The 12,403-nt window shown below is 36.2% G+C and overlaps 1 protein-coding gene and 1 long non-coding RNA gene across 2 annotated transcripts in view; both read right to left on the reverse strand.

The window, feature by feature from the left end:
• LOC123704473 (diacylglycerol kinase eta) overlaps window positions 1–12,403 on the reverse strand; it is a 141,033-nt gene that overhangs the window by 41,644 nt on the left and 86,986 nt on the right. The gene's annotated exons all lie outside the window — the stretch shown is intronic.
• Window positions 4,267–10,371, reverse strand: LOC123704485. Its single transcript, XR_006753141.1, has 2 exons — window positions 6,632–10,371; window positions 4,267–4,838 (listed from the first exon to the last, which is right to left on the reverse strand). It is a non-coding gene; the product is annotated as an uncharacterized LOC123704485 (long non-coding RNA).

Here is a 12,403-nt window from a genome sequence, read left to right on the forward strand (position 1 = left end):
AAAACGTTATTTCTATACTTTTCATCAATAAGAGCATCATTTAAGTCTATTTAGCGTTAAGGAACACACTGCACACACAATTAACTTCGACTTTCCAATATCCTCGCCTCATTAAACCTCTAAAGCTGCAATTAGCACTTGCGCTTGCAGAAATTCGACTTCTGTACGGTCAATTATCTTATGTTGGCTTTGCAATTACAGACACTAATATAAGTAATGTTCATAATGCACAAAAACATATATTTTTAACTAGCTTCCGCCCGCGACTCCGTCCGCGCGGAAAAATTAAGAAAAATTAAGATTTATTTTTTTCTCCGTATTTTTCCGGGATAAAAAGTATCCTATTTTATGCCCAGGATAATAAGGAATAATTATACCAAGTTTCATCGAAATCGAACCGTTAGTTTTCACGTGATGCCTGAACATACAGACAGACAGACAGACAAAAAATTTTTAAATCACATATTTGGGTTTGATATCGATCCAGTAACACCCCCTGCTATTTATTTTTTCAATATTTTCAATGTACAGAATTGACCCTTCTACAGATATAATATATGTATAGATAACGTTAAAATATTTTTAATAACGTTAAAATGCTATACAATTATTTAATTGTAGAGCCATTTGATTGATTATTATGCTATATGTATACAAAGTGCTTTCTTAATAAAGATGAGATACTATTATTTTTTCGGGATAAAGTGAAGTCCCATGTCCCCGTAGTGGGGTAAGGGGCAGATGCATTATGCATACATCTGTTTCACTGATCGATTTTTCTTTAGGGACAAGTAGGTGATCAGCCTTCTGTGTCCTACCAGACCGAGACTTTTTTTTTTCTTCGTCTCCACCGGGAATCGAACCCAGGACCTCTCGGTTCTACGCTCACGCGTCAACCACTGTACCAAGGAGGCGGTCATTTTTTCGGGATAATATACCAAAAATTTAGAGCTTTCATCTGCACTGGTTGTAAGATTAACAGGAGTTTTATATAAATACCTATTTTGTACTACTTAGCAGTAAAAATTCAATTGCTTTTATTGAAAAATCACGAACCCTACTTTGGAGCTAATCTTCCAAATAGAAAACATTAAAACAACCCCATTACTGCGATTGCAAATACAGTGACTAAGCATAGCTTGGAACGCTAGTCACAGTTCATTTAATCTTATGAATAATTCATTCGTGGAATTTCAAAGTACGTACGCCACAAATTTGTTACAAAATACTGCATTGTAACTGCTTAACATGTATGTTTCTTTCTTGGTACAGTGGTTATTATGTGAGCGGAGGATTCAGTAGTAGGTTCGATTTCTAGTAAATATAAACTTTAAATCGTTCCGATATGTGAACGACTTATTAAAACAATAGATTAGTATTATTTTATAACAATCTACTCACATATACTTAGTTTGAGGCTTTTTTAGTTTTTGTTTTTTTATGACAATTCTTAAGGAAACTTTTGGTCCATCTTGAAGACGTACGGACCTAAAACCATGTTTTTACGCTGTTAAGAAAATAAATCAGACATGAGAGAGTTTGCCAACAGCTCAATACACTGTTATCTTAAGCGATATCACAATAAATATTGTAAGAAAAACATTCCCAAAACCGCAAAACGAGGCCTTAAAGAATTCTAGTTAATACAATTGAAGCAAATTACATTGAATTGTAACAACGTTATCTATACTTATAATAAATCTGTAGAGAGGCCAATTCTGTACATGAAATATATTAAAAAAAAAACTATGAAGGGGTGATAAGGGATCGCTACTGATGCCAAAAATGCAATCAGTAAAATTTTTGTCTGTCTGTCTGTCTGTCTGTCTGTCTGTCTGTCTGTATATTCGTTATAGAAACAAAAACTACACGACGGATTTTAACCAAATTTGGCACAATTATTCTTCATACTCCTGGGCAGGTTATAGTAAAAGAATCATGTAAATCGGTGTAGAAACACCAAAGTTATACATGAAATACGCTATAAGTCATCGCGCGTGAATACAGAATCATGCAGCCATAAGGATTATTTTTGTGTATCAGTTGCCGCGTTCGACGCGCTTCGCGGCGGGAGCTATAAAAAGGCGGCGGGTCTGCACCCGTTTCGCGTTGTCATGGCATCACGTGTGAACGGCTGAACCGATTTCGATAATTCTTTTCTATTATATTCCTTGAAGTACGAGGATGGTTTTTATGTAGAGAAAACGTAAATATGTACCACGGGCGAAGCCGGGGCGGACCGCTAGGAAACTGACCGATATAAGTTGCGTTGCTACCCCAATCTACAAAACTTTTTTGGTCTTACATTAAAGACAAAAAACGCGCTTCGTCCGTTCCCACGCTTACTCTGGGTAATCGTTCAGCACATACAGATATTGAAAATAAGTAATATGTTCGCAGAGTTCTTTTCATCTGTCTGGGAAAAAGACTCATCAGAACGTGCACTTAGCCATGGCAATTAAAATAAAAATAATTTCGTCATCAGATAATGCAAACACGTGTTTACGTGAGTCATAAATTTATTATGGTATAGTCCTAAAATGTTTTCTAAGAAACAATAGTGTACTTACATTGTCGGCAAGTTTATTTTATTTTATTTTATTAAGGCTCATTAGCAGCTGTACATCGATTGTTTTACATAAAAAGTACACAAAAAAGTTCAAGTTCTTAAAGTCGGCAACTTATTTTTGTTCGAACAATAGAGATAATAAATTCCAAATGATCAAGTTGTAGATAAAGGTTGTAAAATAAAACGTTGCTATGGTCGAGATACAAAGGTGAAAGTTAATTTTTCGAGTTATTTTATTTTATTTTATTTTCTTTATTAGGGATAATAAACAGCAGAACAGTGGTTAATTGTACAATAAAACTTAATCTAAATACAGGTATAATTACTGTCCAACCAACAACATTATCCACAGTTTGGATACATACATTTTTATACGTGCAACAAATGCGAATAAGAAAAAATAAATATAAACGTGCACTTAGCCATGGCAATTAAAATAAAATAAATTAAGAATTGGAGATAAAAGTAGAGGGACGCAAAATAAGATAGGTTATTGCATGTTTAAGAGCAGATCAACTAAACTTCTTCGAACGGTTAAAGAGTGAAAATATGTACCAAATGGCTTGGAGGGACTCGGTGATTATTTCAACTAATAGAGGGTCAAGATTTCAAGTAATGGAGGTTTTGGTGTTTGAGGGGAAGGGAACAAAACATTTTTTCTAGATTTGGCGGTATTTGACTTATCGAGGTTCGACTTAACGAGGTGCTACTGAACATGAAATACGCTATAAGTCATCGCGCGTGAATACAGAATCATGCCATAAGGATTATTTTTGTGTATCAGTTGCCGCGTTCGACGCGCTTCGCGGTGGGAGCTATAAAAAGGCGGCGGGTCCGCGTGCGAGGTTCATACAATATTTGGCTGTTGATGCGAATAGACGTTCAGAGTGTTCGACCTTATTGACAGATTTCTTTTGTTGTTGTTGTTGGTTTTAGTAGTGTTAAAGCATATTATTAGTTTACATTTTATTTCTTTATAAGTGAAGTACCAGTAGGTACGCATTTTAGTTATTTTGGAAGTGTTTAATTATATTAATAGTTTTTTTTCGTAATTATTTGTTTTTCTATAGGTTTTGGTAGTGTTTAAGCATATTATTAGTTTACATTTTATTTCTTTATAAGTGAAGTAGCAGTAGGTACGTATTTTAGTTATTTTGGTAGTGTTTAATTATATTAATAGTTTATTTTCGTAATTATTTGTTTTTCTATAGGTTTTGGTAGTGTTTAAGCATATTAATAGTTTACATTTTATTTCTTTATAAGTGAAGTATCAATTGGTACGTATTTTAGTTATTTTGGTAGTGTTTAATTATATCAATAGTTTATTTTCGTAATTATTTGTTTTTCTATAGGTTTTGGTGGTGTTTAAGCATATTATTAGTTTACATTTTATTTCTTTATAAGTGAAGTAGCAGTAGGTACGTATCTTTGTTATTTTGGTAGGTATTAATAGTTTATTTTCGTAATTATCATATATTTATTATAGTAGTGTTTAACTATAATTATTATAGTTCATTTATAGATTTCTTTTGTTGTTATTCTATAGGTTTCGGTAGTGTTTAAGCATATTATTAGTTTACATTTTATTTCTTTATAAGTAGTAGTAGGTACGCATTTTAGTTATTTTAGTAGTGTTTATATTATATAATATTAATAGATTTCATAAGTGCAAGGTAGCTTCAGTTACTGTTGATTAAAAATACACAATGCCACCTAAAAAAAGACCATCTTTATCTCGAAATTCTAGAGATGCTAAGAGGATGAGAAATGCGCGTTCTCAAGAATCGGCAGAGGAAAGAGCATATCGGTTAAACTCTATGAGAGTTAGTGCCTCAACTTCTCGAGCCAATGAAAGCTCTTCAGAGAGAGAGATGCGATTAGCAGCTGACAGAGCGAGACGAGCTACATCACGGGCGTCTCAAAGCTTTTCTCAACGAGAGCTAAGGCTTACCATTGACCAAGAACAACATGTGTTATCCCGAGCAGCTGAAACTGCTTCACAACGAGAATTGCGTCTCACAGCTGACCGCGAACGACATACATTATCTCGCGAGTCCGAAACATTTACTGAAAGGGAATTACGTCTCACAGCTGACCGCGAACGGCATACATTATCTCGCGAGTCAGAAACCTTCACTGAGAGGGAATTACGTCTTACAGCTGACCGCGAACGTCATATATTGTCTCGCGAGTCAGAAACCTTCACTGAGAGGGAATTACGTCTTACAGCTGACCGTGAACGTCATATATTGTCTCGCGAGTCAGAAACCTTCCAACTCACTCCAACAACTCACTCCACTTCCAACCAACTCACTTCTTTCCTTAATACACACAATATCCTTAGTGATTTCCAATCTGGTTTCCGTCCTGGTCATAGTACGACTACAGCTCTTATCAAGGTTACTGACGACATTCGTGCTGGTATTGACAATAAGAAGCTCACAGTACTGGCTCTGCTGGATTTCAGCAATGCCTTTACCACCGTCGACTTCGACATACTGTTGGGTTTGCTGCGTTTAATTAACATATCTCCTTCAGTAACTGACTGGTTTCGTTCCTACCTTACCGGTCGGAGGCAGCGTATCATGATAGGTTCTAAGCACTCGTCTTGGTGCGCAGTCTCTGCTGGTGTTCCGCAAGGCGGTGTCCTGTCTCCTCTCCTCTTCTCCATTTTTATCAATTCCTTATGTTCCCGATTGACGGCTCTGTACCATATGTATGCAGACGATTTACAGATTTATACCCAGTCTACTATCGCTGACCTACCTAAAGCAATAGATTTTTGTAATAATGAATTAGCTTCCATACTTAGTTGGTGCGATGATTTTGGTCTAAAACTAAATCCTTCTAAAAGCAATGTCATCATAATCGGTAGTCCTTATCTTATTTCTGAAATCGACTGGGGTATTTTGCCTAGCGTCAAAATCGGTGGCGTAGTCTTGCCTTACCAAAAGGTAGTCAAAAACTTAGGTGTTCTGTTTGATCAAACGTTATCCTGGTCTAATCATATCCAGGAATTGAGCCGTAGGATTTATGCCGCTTCCGCTACGCTCCGAAGGCTTCGTAACTTTTTGCCCATTCCCACTAAAATTATGCTAGCACAATCCCTTCTACTTCCTATTCTTGATTACGCTGATGCATGTTTTCCTGATTTATCAGTAGAGCTAACTGATAAACTTGAGCGACTCCAAAATTTTTGTATTAGGTTTATTTTCGGCCTTCGGAAATACGATCACGTTTCTATCTACAGAAAACAGCTCAAGTGGCTCCCCATCCGTTTTCGCCGGAATCTTCATTTGTTGCAATTACTGTTCCGTATCCTTTTTGATCCTTCTGCTCCTATTTATCTCAAAAACAATTTTTCCTTCCTGCACAATGAAAACTATTCTCTTCGCTCGGCTGATAGACTCACCTTGAGTGTTCCTGTTCGACGTACTCACTTCCTCGCTAAATCGTTTGTTGCCACTGCTGTCAATCTTTGGAATTCTTTGCCACTACCTATTAGACAAGCTAAAAATATATCTTCATTTAAAAACCTCTTGCGACGACACTTTCTCACTACTGCTTTCAACTCGGCACATTAACTATGTATTTATATATTATTAATTATACACAGCATGCATTTGTAGTATTTTATATTTGTTTTATGTAGTATACGTATGTATTTAATAATATGTATCATGTATTTAATTTATAGTCATATAAGTATATGTATAAATTGTATATATTATTATTGAATTAATTGTATATATTCGAGTGTAGTATATTTATCTATATTATGTAGGTATTTTTATTATATATCTATCTATATGTATATCTATTTTAATTATTATTATTTATTTATTTATCTTGTTTTGTTTTTTGTTACTTGCCTTTTTTTCTACCTACCATCGTAATTTCAGTAAGCTTGTTACCTTTTGCCCAGGTTGCCTGGAAGAGATCACTTCTAAGTGATAAGGCCGCCTAATAAACTATACTTTTCTTGTTTTGTTTTGTATAAGTTAGCAATAAGTTTCACATGTATAGTTTTGTTAAAGAGTAATAAATAAAAATAAATAAAACCTTCACTGAGAGGGAATTACGTCTCACAGCTGACCGCGAACGTCATATATTGTCTCGCGAGTCAGAAACCTTCACTGAGAGGGAATTGCGTCTCACAGCTGACCGCGAACGTCATATTTTATCTCGAGAATCTGAAACTTTTACTCAATATGAAGACCGTTTGACAAATGATAGGGTGCACCATAATATTGTTCGATCACTCGAAGATGAACATGAGCATGAACAACGACTAGAGTCGGTACGCGAACATTACAATTCTTTGACACAAGAACGATTAATAAGTTTGTCTAATGAAAGATTAAGAATCGAAAATATTCGGTCTCTTGAAACGGACGAACAGCGAGAGGCCCGTCTTACTGCAGACAGATTTCGTCATAGTCTTAATAACTTAGATGTACACATAGAAGATCAATCTAGAAATACGGTGGCGTGGTCAGACAAATATAAAAGTGGGTTTGCTTATAATTTCACAATTGATTACAGATCATCTTCTGTAATAGGCGATATGAACGTGGTATGTTCTTTTTGTAATGCTTTAAAGTGGAGTAAGGAGTCGGCTGGATTCTGTTGTTCTGGAGGTAAAATAAATTTGCCTTCATTCGAAGACCCACCGGAACCTTTGAAATCATTACTTTTAGGGGAACATGTGCAATCTAAACAGTTTTTCGACAACATTCGCACTTATAATAGTGCGTTTCAGATGACATCCTTTGGTGCTCAACAAATCTCCGAAGGTCCTTTCATGCCTACTTTTAAAATACAAGGTCAGGTTTACCATTTGATAGGATCTCTTTTGCCTGAAGACCAACCTAAGTTTCTTCAAATATATTTTGTATCCGACTACAACGAACAGTCGAATATAAGAAATCAATATTTCCCAAATTTAAATGCTGAACTCATTTCACAACTTCAGAACATGTTGCATCAGATTAATTCGTATGTATGCAGTTTTAAATCGGCATTAGAAGCTCTTCCTCGAGATGATGATAACAATTATAAAATTGTTATAAATGCCGATAGGCGTCCAACGCAGGAACACCCTGGGCGTTATAATGCTCCATCCACGAATGAAGTTGCTGTGGTATTGGTCGACCAGGAATGTGATAGGCGTGATATCGTTATCCGTTCCAGAGACAATCGTTTACAACGTATTTACGAAACCCACAGGGCTTACGACGGTTTGCAATATCCTTTGATATATTGTCGAGGGGAAGATGGTTATAATTTTGCTTTATACCAAACTGATCCGCATACAGGCGCACCTATTTATAATAAAAAGATTTCATGCCTTCAATTTTACTGTTACCAATTGCAAGTAAGACGGAATAGGTTTGTATACTTGCAACGTTTTCGTGGCTTATTCAATCAGTTTATTGTAGACATGTACGCAAAAATTGAAACCGAAAGATTAGTTTATATACGATCTAATCAAAGGCAGCTGCGCGCTGAAGAATACGTGCACCTTCGCGACGCCATGCAGCAAGATAATGATACGGTGAATATGGGCCGTTTAGTTATTTTGCCCTCTTCTTTTACTGGTGGTCCACGCTACATGCACGAACGTACTCAAGATGCTTTTTGTTACGTAAGAAAATATGGACGTCCCGACTTATTTATTACTGTAACTACCAATCCTAAGTGGGATGAAATCACTCGGGAGCTTCTTGAGGGTCAAGCACCGCATGACCGCCATGATATCATCGCAAGAGTTTTTCATTTAAAATTAAAATCAATGATAGATCTATTTACCAAAGATAACATTTTTGGAGAAGTATTGTGTTATATGTATAGTGTTGAATGGCAAAAACGCGGCTTACCCCACGCACATATCCTGCTTTGGTTAAAAGATAAGGTTCGACCTAATGATGTAGACAGTTTAATCAGTGCCGAAATTCCAAGTCCGATTGCAGATTCCGAGTTATACGACATTGTTAAAACTCATATGATACATGGTCCATGTGGTGCATTTAACGTGAATTCTTCTTGCATGCAAGACGGTCGTTGCACTAAAAGATATCCAAAAGCCTTAGTGGAAGAAACTGTAACAGGACATGATGGATACCCGAAATATCGTCGCCGTTCAAGAGATACTGGTGGTTTCACTGTTGAAAAGCGAGTGTCTGGACAACAGGTTATTTTAGACAATAGGTGGGTCGTTCCGTATTCTCCTGTGTTGTCCAGAGCATTTCAAGCTCACATAAATGTTGAAATGTGTAATAGTGTAGAGTCAATAAAATATATTTGTAAGTACATTAATAAGGGCAGTGACCAAGCTACATTTGCTTTGAGAAATGAAAATGATGAAGTTACAAGATTTCAGTCAGGCAGATATATAAGTTCTTCAGAAGCTGTGTGGCGGATCTTAAGTTTCAACATTCATGAAAGATATCCACCTGTGACCCATCTGGATGTTCATCTTGAAGGCGGTCAACGTATATATTTCAACACCGAAAATGTCACAGAACGGTTAGAGAACCCTAGACAAACAACTTTATTAGCATTCTTTCGACTTTGCCAAACTGATGATTTTGCAAAATCTCTTTTATATGAAGAAGTTCCATCGTATTATACCTACGATAAGCAACGAGGTGTCTTTAATCGTAGACGCCGTGGCAGGCCTGTAGATGGCGAGTCAGGTATTTTCAAAGAACATGTTCTTGGTAGAGTATACACCGTTCATCCTAACAACGCTGAGTGTTTCTATTTGCGATTATTATTACATACTGTGCGAGGACCAACCTCATTTATAGATTTGAGAAAAGTAGACAATGTTGTTTATCCCAGTTATCATGCAGCTTGCCAAGCGCGTCATTTGCTTGAAAATGATCAGCATTGGGATGACGCTTTAGCAGAATCCTGTGTTAGTGATAATCCAAGACGGTTACGTCATTTATTTGTAACATTACTTACATTTTGTAATTTGTCAGATGCTGTACAATTATGGGAAAAATATAAAGACAAATTTTCAGAAGACTTTCTTAGAAATATATCTAACAATGATGAAGGCACAACTAATGATAATTTCCGTGATCTTGCCATAAATCAGTGCTTATTAGCTCTTCAGGATGAGTTAACAGCAGTTGGCGGTAAATCACTATGTGAATATGGTTTGCCAACACCAACCTCAGTCGGAGAGGTAACTAATAGGGAATATTCCGCAGAGATTGGTTACAACTTAATGGAACTGCTGACAACATTAGAAAACGGTGTCCCAATGATGACTGCAGAACAACGTTCAGTTTATGACCGTGTGTGCGGAAGTGTTCAAAATAATTTGGGAACAATATGGTTTTTAGATGCACCTGGAGGAACTGGGAAAACCTTTTTGACTAAATTAATATTGGCTTATGTTCGAAATCAGCGTAAAATAGCTCTTGCCGTAGCTTCATCTGGGATAGCTGCAACATTGCTACCAGGAGGTAAAACGGCTCACACTATGTTCAAAATACCAATTGATTTAGATCGCACGGAAAGTCCAACCTGTAGTATTTCAAGAAATAGCGACAAAGCAAAGGTATTACGCGAGTGTAATTTAATCATATGGGATGAATGTACGATGGCCCATCGAAAAGCAGTAGAAGCGGTAGATAGAACTTTAAGGGATATAAGACAAAATGATCGACCAATGGGCGGTATCACGGTTTTATTTTGTGGTGATTTCCGACAAACCTTACCGGTAATACCACGGGGAACCCGAGCTGATGAGGTTAGGGCTTGCCTGAAAAGCTCTTATTTGTGGCGTGATATACAATCGGTGCATTTGACTATAAACATGCGAGTGAGAACTGGAGATAACCCGGATGATAGTCAATTTTCTGATTCATTATTAAAGATTGGTGAAGGTACCTATCCACAACTACACCAAGGAAAACTTATTCTGACGCCTGAATTATGTTGTATAGTGCAATCTCAACCACATCTTATATCGTCGGTTTACGGTGACGTAACAAATATATTAAATAGGGACAATTCCTGGCTATGCGAAAGATCTATTTTAACTCCTCGCAATGACCAGGCATCTGAGATTAATAACAAAATACTGTCGAATATACAGGGGGAAAGCAAAGTTTATAGATCAATAAATAGAATGGTCGATGAACAAGAAGCAACTAATTACCCGATAGAATTTTTAAATTCTTTAAATATGCCCGGACTTCCTTCTCACGAAATTTGTTTAAAAATTGGCATTCCGATTATTCTACTCCGAAATTTAAGACCACCACAACTTTGCAATGGAACTCGACTAAAAGTAACCCAGTTGCAACAAAATATAATCGAGGCTCAAATTTTAACAGGTTGCGGTGCAGGAGAAACCGTCTTTATCCCCAGAATACCCTTAATACCAAATAATTTTCCATTCCAATTTAAAAGGACGCAATTCCCAGTATCGGTGTGTTATGCAATGACAATAAATAAGGCTCAAGGGCAGACTTTTCATGTTGCCGGAGTAGATCTCGGTGTCAGTTGTTTCTCGCATGGTCAGTTATACGTTGCTCTTTCCCGTGTTAGCAGTTCTAGAAATCTTTATGTTCACGTGCCGGACGGGTCAACTTTCAATATAGTTTACCCGGAAGCTTTGCGCTAAAGTATTTTGATTCTATAGGTCCTTAAGCCTCATGTGAACCTGATGTAAATAATATTACCAATACATTTTAAATTAATAATACACAAGGAGTTACACGCTGACGTAGTCGCGGGCACAGCTATCTATACTTTTCTGCCGGAAGTCACTATTCCACGCGGACGAAGTCGCGGGCAAAAGCTAGTTTTAAATAAAATGAAACGATACGTAAAATAAATTACATTCTGTCTGTTTCATATTACCGCGGGCTCGGCCCCTCGAGCAAAGCCTTTTAACGATGCGATGCGCGTAATCAAAGGAATAAATTCATATACAAACACAAATGTATAACTATTATTGTTATACATTATACATTTTTCGCTTCATGTATACTTTTGACCTTTAGAAAGTTAGTCTTAAAGTTGCCTAGCAGTACCGTGCCGTTCCATTTATAATCAGTATAATATAATATTCCGCCTATTATATTGTTTTTTGTGTGTTTTATGTATGTTTTTTTTCTACCTTATCGTCTTTGGTCTTTGAAATTCTTTTCAAAGAAAGCAGCCACAGATTTTGTAACCTATAATATATTTCGATACATTGTAGCCTATCACACAGAGATTAATCACACTTCAACTGTCCCAAGAGACATGAAGCCGCCTCAGGTAGAATTTAATATGTCTGTCGAGTTTGAGTTGAAGTTACTTGATGTGAGTATAATACTCGAACACAATGGTTTAAGCCAAAATTGTGGTTCGTAAATATTGGCTAATGTTAAAGGTCGTATACTCATAGGTCTAGATTTGAATATTTAATTTAAATGTCTTAAATTAGATACCATCATCGTATCTGAGTAATGTAAACGCATCTGTGTGTATGTGTTTGTTTTTTTGTGTTGCTTACATCAAAATTTAAGAGTTAAACCAATCTTACACAAACTCATATTTTTTTGGGGGCATTTATGAGTTTGAGAAATATTATAATAAAGTATGCAAGAAGTAATAAATAAGCATTTCTTGAATGCTTATAATAAGGCTAGATATCTAAACTTACAAAATAATAAACAGTTCATAAAATTTATTATCCATTTAATTACAATATACAGTCATCTTAAATATTAAACAACACAATTTATTACGCTATCTACGTTCCTTCGTGATATACGTAGCACGAGCTACGATGTAATTTCGTAGACTCGTAGACAGCGTAGC

The sequence above is a fragment of the Colias croceus genome, chromosome 2 (assembly GCF_905220415.1).
Source record: "Colias croceus chromosome 2, ilColCroc2.1".
NCBI classification, from domain to species: domain Eukaryota; kingdom Metazoa; phylum Arthropoda; class Insecta; order Lepidoptera; family Pieridae; genus Colias; species Colias croceus.